This window comes from Ovis aries, chromosome 12 (genome assembly GCF_016772045.2).
Source record: "Ovis aries strain OAR_USU_Benz2616 breed Rambouillet chromosome 12, ARS-UI_Ramb_v3.0, whole genome shotgun sequence".
NCBI classification, from domain to species: Eukaryota; Metazoa; Chordata; class Mammalia; order Artiodactyla; family Bovidae; genus Ovis; species Ovis aries.
Genome location: NC_056065.1, coordinates 67,837,964 through 67,851,547, shown reverse-complemented (window position 1 = coordinate 67,851,547; position 13,584 = coordinate 67,837,964). Strand labels below are relative to the sequence as shown.

General features: G+C 39.4%; 1 protein-coding gene across 3 annotated transcripts in view; it reads left to right on the top strand.

Moving 5' to 3' along the window:
- The window catches only part of KCNK2 (potassium two pore domain channel subfamily K member 2), a 239,101-nt gene that overhangs the window by 203,512 nt on the left and 22,005 nt on the right, over nucleotides 1-13,584 (top strand). The gene's annotated exons all lie outside the window — the stretch shown is intronic.

Sequence of the window (13,584 nt, the reverse complement as noted above, 5' to 3'; positions counted from 1 at the left end):
CACAAGCAAGTGTGTTTTCAGAGATGGAGCAACACAAATAATTCACTTTTATTTCCTCCATGGATGGCTTTCTGAAAGAATATTAGTTTGTGGTCAGTCAGAGCTGAGAGTAGGCAGAGCACTTTGAAGTTTAATCAAGGATTTTTATTCATCTTTAGCAACAAAATATGGTGATTTGTTTAGTGTTTAGTGGACGGCATCCTAATTTTAATAAGGCAGTTTCATTGTCCTTGCCTCAATCTTGATTTGAACCAAAAGAATGGCTTCTCATTCATGATATTTGTGCCTTTGCACAGACACAGTAAATCTCCTGCTTTTGAACAAGGAGGAACCCATTCTTCCTCCAGTAAAACTGTTAGTCATCAATGCTATTCACCTATTAGACAAGTTTTATATGTTATTTATTATACAATAGTTCCATTTGTCTGTCCATCCAGACATATGGTAGGACTGTACTTGCCCTTGTGGTTGGTGAGCTATGGGAATAGTTCTGGCCACAGTTGTGGGCAGAGTGGGAAGATGATTTAATTGCACCTGTGAGTCCCTCAAGGGCTTACTTGCCTCTGGCTCGGTGACCATAAAGATCACGGTGCTGTGTCAGCCTGGTCCCTGAGTAACCGCAGTGAGCAGAGCCTGATGCCCACATGTCGTGGGCATTCCACAATCGTGAGGCATTAGCCTTTGTTGCCTTAAGCCACTAATATTAAGGAGCTGTTTGTTCTATGTTATAACCTCGCCTGTCCTGACTAATCCAGTAAAACGGTAAAATACAGTTGCTCTAACAGAATTAAAGTAGCAATAATAATTTAGAAGATTTAAATTTTATGAGCCATACTCATATTTGGTGAATTTTGTATTAGTTTCCAAGTCGCTGATAGGATTATGTTTATTATCTGCATTTATATTATTTAAGATATATTATCTGTATTTATCTTACGTAAGATTCGCTAGTGGTTTTACTAAAGTGGAAGCATCAAGTTAAGAGCTGAAGTAAAATAGAGCAACCTGTCTTTTAAAGAAAGTATAGGTGGGATTTAAATTATCCAGAGGCCAAATATTCCTGTTCCTATTTAAAACAAAAAACACAACAGTCTCTCCCACTATTCAGGATTATGTACCCACTCAAAATTGGGCTAGTGATATTAAATCTGTTGTATATGTAAGCTCTCTGAATTAAAGAAATTTGAACTGAAATTTAAGTTTCAAAAACCAGTGCATCATACCAGAGTAATCATAGATATGAAAAACGAGGATCTCCTTATATATTATTTTTGAAATTTATTAGGTTGAACTGTTGACATTCAACTATTTTTGACCTTAAGAATCACAATTTCATATGATTGAACCTAATATTCTAACATTCAACTGTATTTCCAAACCAGTTTCTATAAATAATTTTCATGTTATAATTTATCATTAGATTGTGACCTATACATTATGCAAAATCACATATGGCTAGACATTTCTGGTATCCTTTCTTTATTTAGTACTTGGCTAAAACTTTGCCAAATTATATTTTTATTATGTATAGACTGTAGACTGATCATCTCAAGTCAAAGACAGACTCATGTATTGTACTCTAACATTCCCAGATCCATCCCTGTCACTTGTCAATCCAAACTGCAGCTCAGAATTTCCGTCTTCTCTCTCCCAGCCACGTCATAACTGCTGAAGTTCTCTCTGGGACTGCTTAACTGCATTCATGGTTTTAGACTCCTTACTCTGTTTCCCAGAAAGCAGCTAGTGTGGGGCTGAAACAATTTATATAGTTTTGCGGAAGACTTGGGGATAACAAGGGAATTACAGAGTAGAAAAGGGAACGCTTTAAGCTTGGGCAATTAGACAGTATTGCTGCTAGAGTTCACTGGTCATCTTCGCAAAGGGTTCCCCCTTGGCATCTCACTCTTCAACCCCTGGCTCTGTAGCGTATTCCTGGGGTCTGCTTATCACTCTAGATCCATTCATTCTACTTGGATATTCCTTATCCTGAGTGCAGGAACCGAACTGGGGCTTCTCAGGTGGCGCTATTGGTAAAGGACCTGCATGCGGATGCAGGAGACGCAAGAGACAGGGGTTCGATCCCTGGGTCAAGTAGATCCCCTGGAGTAGGAAATGACACCCCAAACCAGTATTCTTGCCTAGAAAACTCCATGGGCAGAGGAGCCTGGCACGCTGCAGCTTGTGGGGCCACAAAGGATCAGACACGACTGAGCCACTGAGAATGCGCGCGTGCACACACACACACACACACACACGCACACACACACACGCACGCACGCACGCACGCACGCACGCACACACAGGGACCAGACCAGCTGCAGACAAGTTGATGCAATGAAGAGAACAGACTAACAGATTTGGGACACAGGGTGGAAGTCAGGGTACGAACTGAGAAAGTAGCATTGACGTATATACACTGCTTAATGAGACTCTGCTCTGTAGCACAGGAAGTTGAGCTCGATGCTCTGTGATGACCTGGTGGAGGGGGGAGGGGGGAGGGGTGGGGGTAGGGGTGGGGGAGGTTCCAGAGCGAGGGGATATATGCACACATATGGCTGATTCACAGTGTTGTACCGCAGAAACATTGGAAAGCAGTTATATTCCAGTTGTTTTAAAGAAGCATTCTACTGAAATAGAAAAAAAAAAGAATTCAATATATACTATATACGTATATATGTATAGATATATATTACATGCATACACAATATATGCATATATACTCTCCCACAAATGGAGATGGCTGTTTAAATTCTTAAACATGATACTAGATATCTTAGCCTAAAGCAACTTCATTCTTCAGTGACGATTGTTAGTAACTGTGGATCCGTATTTGACTGACATTTCTGTAGTTAAACAAAACAGACAGACAAATAGACAGGCTCACCAAGACAGTCATGTTTATAGTGAAAGGAGTTCCACTACAGGATAAGCTCTAGCTCCAGAATATCAGGCTGCACGTGATCCCTGAAATGTCTGTGTTTTCACCTGTAGAATTAAAACAAAAAGCTTCTTACGTCTTGTAACTGTTTATCACTACCACACCTAGTTCATGACCACTCTGGTCTTTACCAGTTTCATAATCTCTCCATATCAACTGCACCTAGTTATCTTTTAAGCAAAATGTTTCTGTGAAATGGTGGCTCAGACGGTAAAGCATCTGCCTGCAATGTGGGAGACATGGGTTCAATCCCTGGGTCGGGAAGATCCCCTGGAGAAGGAAATGGCAATCCACTCCAGCACTCTTGCCTGGAAAATCCCATAGACGGAGGAGCCTGATAGGCTACAGTCCATGGGGTCGCAAAGAGTCGGACACGACTGAGCGACTTCACTTTCACTTTCTGTGAAATATTGCCCTAAAGTTAGGTAGAAAATCAGCCATATTCAGAAATCTTACTCTACCAAGGAATTTATTTCCAAAATTGGAAGCTCTGTGTAAAAATATGATGATGTTTTTCATGGTCTTTCAAATGGCAACCCACTCCAGTACTCTTGCCTGAAAAATCCCGTGGACCGAGAAGCCTGGTAGGCTATAGTCCATGGGGTTGCAAAGAGTTGGACACGACTGAGCGACTTTCCCTTTTCTCGTACTTGCCAAAATTTGGAGTGTGTCTATGGCGCTTTCAGTTTTCCAGTGCCTATTTGTAAGAAGCTACAATATTTCTGTTAGTGAGGGTGTTTTTATGTCAACCGGCATTTCATACATTGTTGGTGTGAATGTGTGCTCCATCATGTCTGACTCTCTGTGACCCCCATGGACTGTAGCCCTCCAGCCTCCTCTGTCCATGGGATTTTCAGGCTTGAATACTGAAGTGGATTTCCATTTCCTACTCCAGGGGATCTTTCTGGCCCAGGGATCAAACCCTCGTCTCTTGTGTCTCTTGCCTTGACAGGTGGATACTTTACCACTGTGCCACCTAGGAAAATGTCACACATACTCATCTTTATACATAAATACAGGGCTTCCCTGGTGGCTCAGATGGTAAAGAATCCGCCTGCAGTGCAGGAGACCTGGGTTCAATCCGTGGTTTGGGAAGATGCCCTGGAGGAGGGCATGGGAACCCACTCCAGTATTCTTGCCTGGAGAATCCCCATGATCAGAGGAGCCTGGCGGGCTACAGTCCATGGGGTTGCAGAGAGTTGGGCATGACTGAGCGACGAAGTACAGCGCAGCACATAAATATATGGATATTATATATTCATCTTTACTCCAAATTGTGCCATTTCTACCATGCTTTCAGAGCCTGTTGGTTAACCTAAATATAAGTTCAGCTTAAGCGCTACTGTTTTGTGTTCAATATACATCTCCAAATGAGCTTTAAAGTCTGCAAGGACATACATAATCAGGGCAGGATGAAAATTGCTTTCCTATTTTGAAGCCACATGGAAGCAACATGCAAGCGTTATGGTAAATGTGGATTGATCCAAAGGCAGTATGGTCTAAGTCTGAGTATAGGACAAATAAGGATTTCACTGAGTTGTGCTTCTGCTATGCTAGTTGTAGACTGCTATACCACCCCGCAAAAATATGCACAAGGGGCTTCATTCCATAAGAACTAACTGACTGGTCTGTTCATCAAACATGTTTTGATTGTCCATGTACGCCAGGCATTTTAGTATTGGGAATGGATGCATAAAAAAGTGAAAGCATTTGCCCCTCGTGAGAAATTTACAGGTAAGATGATGCTATTAAAGTGCTGTACTCACTATGTCAGCATATTTGGAAACTTTTTGGCAGAGCCCACAGGACTAGAAAAGGTCAGTTTCTTTATTCCAATCCCAAAGAAAGGGCAGTGCCAAAGAATGTCCAGACTGCCATACAGTTGGGGTTATTTCACATGCTAGCAAGGTTATGCTCAAAATCTTTCAAGCTAGGCTTCAGCAGTATGTGAACCAAGAACTTCCAGAAGTAAAAGCTGGGTTTCAAAGAGGCAAAGGAACCAGAGATCAAATTGCCAACATTTGTTGGATCATGGAGTAAGCAAGGGAATTCCAAAAAAAAAAATCTACTTCTGCTTCATTGACTACGCTAAAGCCTTTAGCTGTGTCGATCACAACAAACTGTGGAAAATCCTTAAAGAGATAAGAATACCAGACCACCTGACCTGCCTCCTGAGAAACCTGTATGCAGGTCAAGAAGCAACAGTTAGACCAGACATGGAACAACAGTCTCTAAATTGGGAAAGGAGTATAATAAGGCTGTATGTTGTCACCCTGCTTACTTAACTTATATGCAGAGTATATCATGTGAAATACCAGGCTGGATGAATCAGAAGCTAGAATATAGATTACTGGGGAAAATATCAACAACCTTAGATATGCAGATGATACCACTCAAATGGCAGAATGTGAAGAGGAACTAAAGGACCTCTTGATAAGAGTGAAAGAGGAGACTAAAAAAGCTAGTTTGAAGCTCAGCATTCAAAAAACTAAGATCATGACATCTGGTCCCATTACTTCATGGCAAATAGATGGGGAAACAATGGAAACAGTGACAGATTTTATTTTCTTGGGCTCCAAAATCACTATAGAGTGTGACTGCAGCCATGAAATTAAAAGATGCTTAGTCCTTGGAAGGAAAGCTATGACAAACCTAAACAGCATATTAAAAAGCAGAGACATCACTTTGCCAACAAAGGTCCATCTAGTCAAAGCTATGGTTTTTCCAGTAGTCATGTATGGCTGTGAGAGTTGGCCCATAAAGGAGACTTAGCACCAAAGAATTGATGCTTTTGAACTGTGGTGCTGGAGAACATTCTTGAGAGACCCTTGGACTGCAAGGAGTTCAAAGCAGTCAATCCTAAATGAAAACAGTCCGGAATATTCATTGAAAGGACTGATGCTGAAACTGAAGCTCCAGTACTTTGGCCACCTGATGTGAAGAGCCGACTCATTGGAAAAGACCCTGATGCTGGGAAAGATTGAAGGAAGAAGGAGAAGAGGGCAGCAGAGGATGAGGGTTAGATAGCATCACTAACTCAGTGGACATTAATTTGAGCAAACTCTGGGAGATAGGGGAGGACAAAGGAGCCTGGTGTGCAGCAGTCCATGGAGTCACAAAGAATCAGACACGACTTAGCGACTAAACAATAACAAAAAAAGATGTGTTACAGGGTAGGGACTCTGATAGAAGTATAAAGAAGAAGCTTTGTGTTCAACGGTGTACAGAAGTGGAATTACTAATCTAGTTGAGTGAATTGGGGAAAATTACGTAAACAAGATGATATTCCTGACCTCTCTCTCTCCAGTTTAACTTTCAGTCCTACAGGATTGATTGGAAAACACATTCTGACTCAAACCACTTCTCACTTTGTCATGATCGTTTTCCATGTCATCACTAACTCACACCTGGGTTATTCCCAAAGCATCCTAACCAGTCTTCCTGCTTCTACTTCTGTTTTCTATGAAGTTTATACTCAACCAAGATGCTAGAGTAGTCCTTTGAAACAAGTTGTAATATATTATCTCTCTGCTTGTTTCCCAATGTCTCCCTATTGATCTCAGAGTGAGAGTTGGTCTGTAAAATGATATAAAAGGTTCTGTATAATCTAGTCCCCTTTACCCTGACTTCTCTTACTATTCCTCCCACCATAGACACACCCTCTCCCATTGCTTTTGGGCTGTTTCCTGGATTAGAAATACTCTTTTCCAGGATATCTATTTGCTTGCCTCGCTTCCTAATATCTTCTAGTCTTTAAAAAGAAATAATAAATTTTAAATAATGAAAACAATTCACCATTCCAGAAACAATTTTAGGGGAGAAAACTCTTTTGTATGAAAACAAACTCATCAAAATTATAAATAGTATGACTTTTTACTTCTTCAATTTAAAATCCTCCCCTACTGTTCTACCCCTCCATTCAATATCTTTCCTGTGCCATCTCATTTTGAAGATAAACAGTATTATAGCAGACCTTGATAGTTTAACTTAACAGAAGAATTTGTGCAGTGAGTTTTTTAAAACATCTTTGGCCTTAATGGCTTTCCTTCTATGTTGGAAGTGCTGCTGCAGTAACTATTGAGGAAGATATCTGCTTAAAAATTACACAACATGAGAGCTGAGAGTCAAGTTTCGTTTGGGGCAAAACAAGGACGATAGCCAGGGAGAAGACACGTCAGACAGCTCTGAGAAACTGCTTCAAAGAGCTAGAGGAGGTCAGTATGTATGTGATTTTGAAGGGGGAGTTCATGCAATCAAGGATATATTTTTTGCAGGAGGTTTCTGCTAGTCATGGGGAGCAGATGTCACCATAAAGAATTCTGGGGCCTTTCAGGTCCTCAGAAAATACAAGAATTGGGCTCATAAAATTGGCTCCTGCAAATATCTAACTACCTGAAGACCTGTTCTGTCAGCTTTTCCGGAGCACAGAGTTAGCACCTCCTCTGTGCTCTCCGCCCTGAGCTCCTGTCGGGCTGCGGTGGCACATGATTAAATTCTTGTAGAGGTAGATGGCAGGTGCCAGTTATAGCTGACAAAGAGAACATTTTCATCACCTACCATTTTGTCAGTGAGGCCACATCGACCACCCTATTTAAAGCTGAAACCCCTTTTCCCCCAGCTCTCTTGACTCATCTTGCCCTGTTCTAGTTTTTCATTATACTTACTAAATTCTAATATTCTAAGTGATTTACTCATTGATCATTTCATTGTTTAATTGCCTGTTTCTCATTTCAGAAGGTATTATTCATCGGAAGTGAATTTTTGCTCTTAATCCATTGAAATGAAGTAAAACATGGCTTGGCATACAATAGACACTCAGTAAATGCTTGTTGAGCTGAGTGAATGCAAAAGTGTAGAGAGAAAATGATTCAGAATTCAAAGAGTGTACTTTGGAATTTGGAAAATTTTGGAGATATCTAAAATAACATATGGAATTAGTTTTTCACGCTTATTTTCAATTTTAGCCTATTTGGTGCTTCAGTGCTAAAAGAGGAAAGGGCTAGTTTTCCTCTCTGTTGAATCAGATGATTTTAATTTTATTCATTTTTTAATGTTTTCAGTAGAACCCAAGTATACTTACTTTAGTGGTTTTTATTCAGCTCTGTTATTGTATATAGGAATGAAATAGATTATAATTAATATTTAAGAGATTAATAGCTTGACATATACACTGGTTATAATTTCCCGTATGCTAAAACAATTCATGTTTAAATTTTTAAAACTTGAATCATTACTGTAAGATGTAGTACAAAATTTGATACCATTAAGCTAGAAGTAGTTCAAATAGTTAAAGCTTTAAGAGCTTTTGTCATGAGCCTTTAACATGTTAAGTAAAATTGTGTGCATGCTCAATCATGTCCAACTCTGCAACCCCATGGACTGTAGTCTGCTAGGCTCCTCTGTCCACGAGGTTTTCCAGGCAAGAATACTGGATTGGGCTACTCCAGTATTTCCTATTCCAGGGGATCTTCCTAACCAGGGGATCGAACTTACATCTCCTGAGTCTCCTGCATGGCAGACAATTTCTTCACTAGTGCCACCTGGGAAGCCCTGAATAAAATTAGACTTAGGCAAAAATTCTGTGTCACTCCACCTTCTGTGATTGTTGGTTTAATGTGAAAGATAATGAATCCAGATGTACTTAGTATCAAATCGAAAACAACAGGTAACTCTGGCATTTGAATTTGTCATTGCTTCTCCCAGCCTCTTCTCACATTCCTGTATATTCCTTCCCCTCTAGGACTTGATGTAAGGCAAGCTTTCTAAAATAACCAGACCCAAGTATAACAGAGATCCACTATAACACAGCTCTCTGTTAAATGGATACAAACAAAAATAGGTCAAATCGTGTTCTCTAAAGCATGAAGTGATATCATAAGTGCTATATGGGAGAGTTAGCCTGGAGGAGATTCGCAGAAGTGACGAGGTTCCATTTCATTCCTTTTTTCGGTAGATTTCCGTACTCTTTGTATGGTGGGAATAGATGCTTTGGAGGGTCCGGCTGCCACAGTCATGGGGCATGTGTGCCCATTATGCTGCCTTTCGGGATATTATTTAGAAGCATCTATTGAGGGAGATTAATGTATAGTTCTTTAGCTTTTTTTCACAGTGGTTGCTTCCTATGTTTTATCCTTACATTCTGTGACATCATTTTCTCCTAAATTCTAAATCCACCATCAGTAGACACAGCTGGGGACAGAGGTTCACGGCCTTCCTGATGCGTGTACATCACTCAGGGAAAGCACCTGCACTCAGGTGAGAGGCCTGCTGTGCCTTGCTGTCCCATCCTCAGTATTTCCATTGCCCCTTCCTTAATTTTCTATCTTTCCCTCCTGTTTCTTAGGCAGCCTCATCATAGTTTGGCCAAGTTAATTGGAATATGGCGATATGCTTGTAAGACAGAGCCTCTCCAGCACAGTGAACAGCCTTTCCGTAGGATTCTCTTGCCATTGCCATTGTGATCAGTGCCATCTTGCCATTGTGAAGACTGGTTCCATATGCAGTGAGCATTGCATTATTCAACCTTTTCTGCCAGTTCTTTTTCTTTTGGCCATGTGGCATGTAGGATCTTGGTTCCTCGACCAGGGATTGAACCCATGACCCCTTGCAGTGGAAGCATGGAGTCTTAACCACTGGACTATGAGAGCAGTTTTATTTATTTATCCATCTTGCAGATTTATCCATCTGCCAGTTTTATTTGTTGAAATAGAGTGGGGGGAAATTGCTTATTTTGTATTACTTTCCAAAATTACATGACCACTTTTACTTGTTTTCTGAAAATTTTTGTGCACATTCATAAAAGCATAAAAGCATGATATTTTGAGTTCAATTTAAAAATAGCATTGGAAGGGGATTCTATGGACCACTCCTGCCCAATAGAAATAGAATGCAGACACAAATGCAGGTCACATGTGTAACTTTAAATTTTCTAATGGCCTAATTAAGAAAGTAAAAAGAAACATGAAATTAATTTTAATAATATATTTTATTTAATATATTCAGCAACTATCATTGTGATATGTAAATGTTGAAAATAGAAAACATAAATGAGATGCTTTACATTTTTTGTAATAAAATTTTATTATCTGATATGTATTATACATTTACAGTGCACCTCAAATCAGACTGGCCATCTTTAAAGTATTCAATAGCCAGAATGATAGTGGCCACTGAAGTGAACAGCACAGCTATAGACTAAGATGAAAATATAGACTGTAGCCTATAGTATAAAATAGAGAATAAGAATCTCAGGCCATAACTTGTTTTAAAACAGCTGCTTCTTCTGTGCTAATGATATAGATTGTGTTTTTTCCTTCTAGAAATTTTATTGTCTTAATTGATATCATTTCAAGTAGTTAGAAAGAATAAGAGCAAAAGGAAAGTTGCAAAGGCAGTGACATACACGTGTCAGTTCACCTTACTTGCTCTTTTCCCTATTTGAAGCAGTTCTGGGAGAATACCTTTGAGCTTAATATTAGGGTTACTATTGCTGCCCCTGCATTTCATCTAAAGTGTCAAGGTGAATAGCTATATGTGGATCATCAAATATTTCAGAGGGTTTCTGTAAAGGTTGACCACCCACACCCAAGCAGTTGTACAGAGGAGAGTTTACTCTGTAAGAGCAATTTTCTGGAATCAGATTCCCCTTTGAAAAAGAAGTTGGAAATATGATTTTTCCTGGATCTGTTTGGTTATACCACATTGAATATTTTCTTCACATTCCTTTGTGTAAATTTTAAATATGAGAAAACTATTCTTAAACTAATAGAGCAAATGCATTAACTTCTGAAAATAAGAACAACAGACAACAACAAAATGAAGACATTCTTCTCTCACTTCCTTATTACTCACTTCCCTTCTTTTTCACACCCTGAGATCCTCCAGCTCCTCATCTAGAACTTGCACTGACACTGATTCCAGAAATGCACCTGATCAGACGCTGGTTTACCCCGGGAAGCCTAAGTCACTTTTTTTAACTTTCGTAGGAAAAAAAAAAAAAAAGAATGTATAGCCGGAATTGCTTGGAATTGGATTTCCAGTGTGTTTAAATTTCATGAATACAGACTAGATTTAATGCTTTAAATGTTTTTTTTAGCTTTTTATTTTATATGTGAGTATAGCTGATTCACAATGCTGTAATAGATTCAGGTGGACAGTGAAGGGGCTCAGCTGTACATATACAAGTATCCATTCTCCCCCAGACTCCTCTCCCATGCAGCCTGGCACATGAGATTGAGCAGCGTTCCCTGTGCCATACATTAGGGCCTTGCTGGTTATCCACTTAAAATATAATAGGGTGGACATGTCAATCCCAAACTGCCTAACTATCTCTTCCTCCTTGGCAACCATGTCAGTTCTCTAAATCTGAGTCTGTTTCTGTTTTGTAATTAAGTTCACTTGTATCATTTCTTTTTATATTCTGCATAGAAAGGATGTTATATGATATTCTCCTTCTCTTACTGACTTCACGCAGTTTGACAATTTCTAGGTCCATCCCTGTTGCTACAAATAACATTATTTCATTCTTTTTAATGGCTGAGTAATATTCCATTGCATGTATGGACTACACCTTTATTCATCCATCTGTCCATGGACATTTAGGTTGCTTCCATGTCTTGGCTATTGTAAACAGTGCTACAGTGAACACTGGGGTGCATGTACCCTGTTAGAGCATGTTTTTCCAAGGAATGGGGTTGCTGGATCATATGGTATTTTATTTTAGTTTTTTAAGGAGCTTTTATACTGTTCTCCATAGTGGTTGTACCACTTCACATTCTTACCAGCACTGTAGGAGGGTACCTTTCTCTCCACACTCTCTCAAGCATTCATTGTGGATTTTTTTTTGATGATAGCCTTAATGCCTTTAAAATTTAAAATTAAAGGTAATTACCTTTAGTTGACTGACTGAACTGGATTCTTGAGCGTTGATAGGTAACATTTACCTATTTCAATAGATTTAAGGTAAATAATTAAAAGAAAAAGCAGTTATTTTTGTCTGCACAGTTCAGTTTTTTTAAAGTTCTGTGGGGCAGCCACTGTGTTCAGGCAATGAGATTGATGTTGGAGATAAAAAAAATGACCCAGTTAGACACAGTCTCAGGCTTCAATGATGAGGGTCCAGTAGAAAATGTAGTAGATGTAAGCCAGTAGCCATGATACGATTTGTGACTATCAAAGTAGGTGTACAGATAGTGTTTGAGGGAATTTATGGGGTCCTGGGAGGGTATAGAGGTGATGCTTTATGGGGAGTAGCTAGAATAGCAAAGGAAAGAGTCAAGAGAGACCAGTGGACTAAGACGCTAATGAACCGAGTGCCTGCAAGGCTCAGTGCAGTCACCGTATGGGATATTGGTGATAAGAGAGTAAAAGAGCTGGAGAGCCTGGACTTATGGTCAGAGATTAGGTCCAGGATAAGGCCATGCCAGTGGGTGCTAACCTAAAGCTAAGGTTATGGTGCCAGGGATGCTGGAGGGGGAGATTGGTGGGGCTCCTATGCTCACTGGAGATGGAAATTCTGCTGAGAAGTTGGCAGGAGCTGCTGTGCAAGAGATACTTTATAATAAACCACTACTTTTTCATCCCGAACTTAAGATCTCGTCTCAGGTTCCAACCCTTAGAAAATTATCACAACGTATATTCATTTGCTTATGCCAAAATCTTTGCAGTCATTCTTTTTTTTTTTTTTTTGATGTGGACCATTTTTAAAAGTCTTTATTCAATTTGTTATAGTATTGTTTCTGTTTTGTGTTTGGGTTTTTGGCCATGAGGCATGTGGCATCTTAGCTTCCCCACCAGGGATTGAACCCACATCCCCTGCATTGGAAGGGGAAGTCTTAACCACTGGACCACCGTGCGTCATTCTTGATACTTTGTTTTCTTCACCTCTGTGGTTTGTGCATCACGAGTTCTAATGATAATGTCACCAAAACACATTTAAATGCTTTCCTGTACATTCTGTGTCCATACTCCTCGTTTAGTCTGCCTGACCCATCCTAACTAGATGTCTTCCTTCCCTCCTCACCTTTCCATTTCCTCTCTTCAGTGGTTTCCAGAATTTTTGCTGTGAATTGTTATTAGTAAAAAAAGGTTTTGGGCATGTACCTCTACAGTATGCATATGTATTTATAAATTACATACCTGTACTACTGTATTCCTGTACCGATATTTACATATTTATTTACACATATGTAAAGGGAGAAATTTTAAAAGAGGAAAATTAAGCAGTTTAAAATGTATTAATTGTGCTTACTGGTAATTCAAATTTTTGCTCTCACAAAAAATTAATAATGAGAATAGTATGATTTGAATGTCTTATTACTTTGTCAGATCTGGATTTAGCACTCCACATTATAGTAATCCCCCATTCTAGTCCATAGTGTAGTTTATTTTGATTCTTGATTTGATGGCATGTCAGAGAAAGGTAACTCATAGTGCAAATGAAAGAAGTACATTTAAAATTCTGCCTTTTAAACATTGAACTCATTTTAAAATGTTATTCACTAGTTGTGAAAATTATTTTAGGTTAGGAAATATCCATCTTCTCTGATGCCAAACCATTGTTTTTAAGGTTAGTCCATTTTCAATATCCATGGAAGCCCTTTGTTTGAGAGTCTTTCCTACAGGTGGTAAAATCCTTCTTCCAAGTT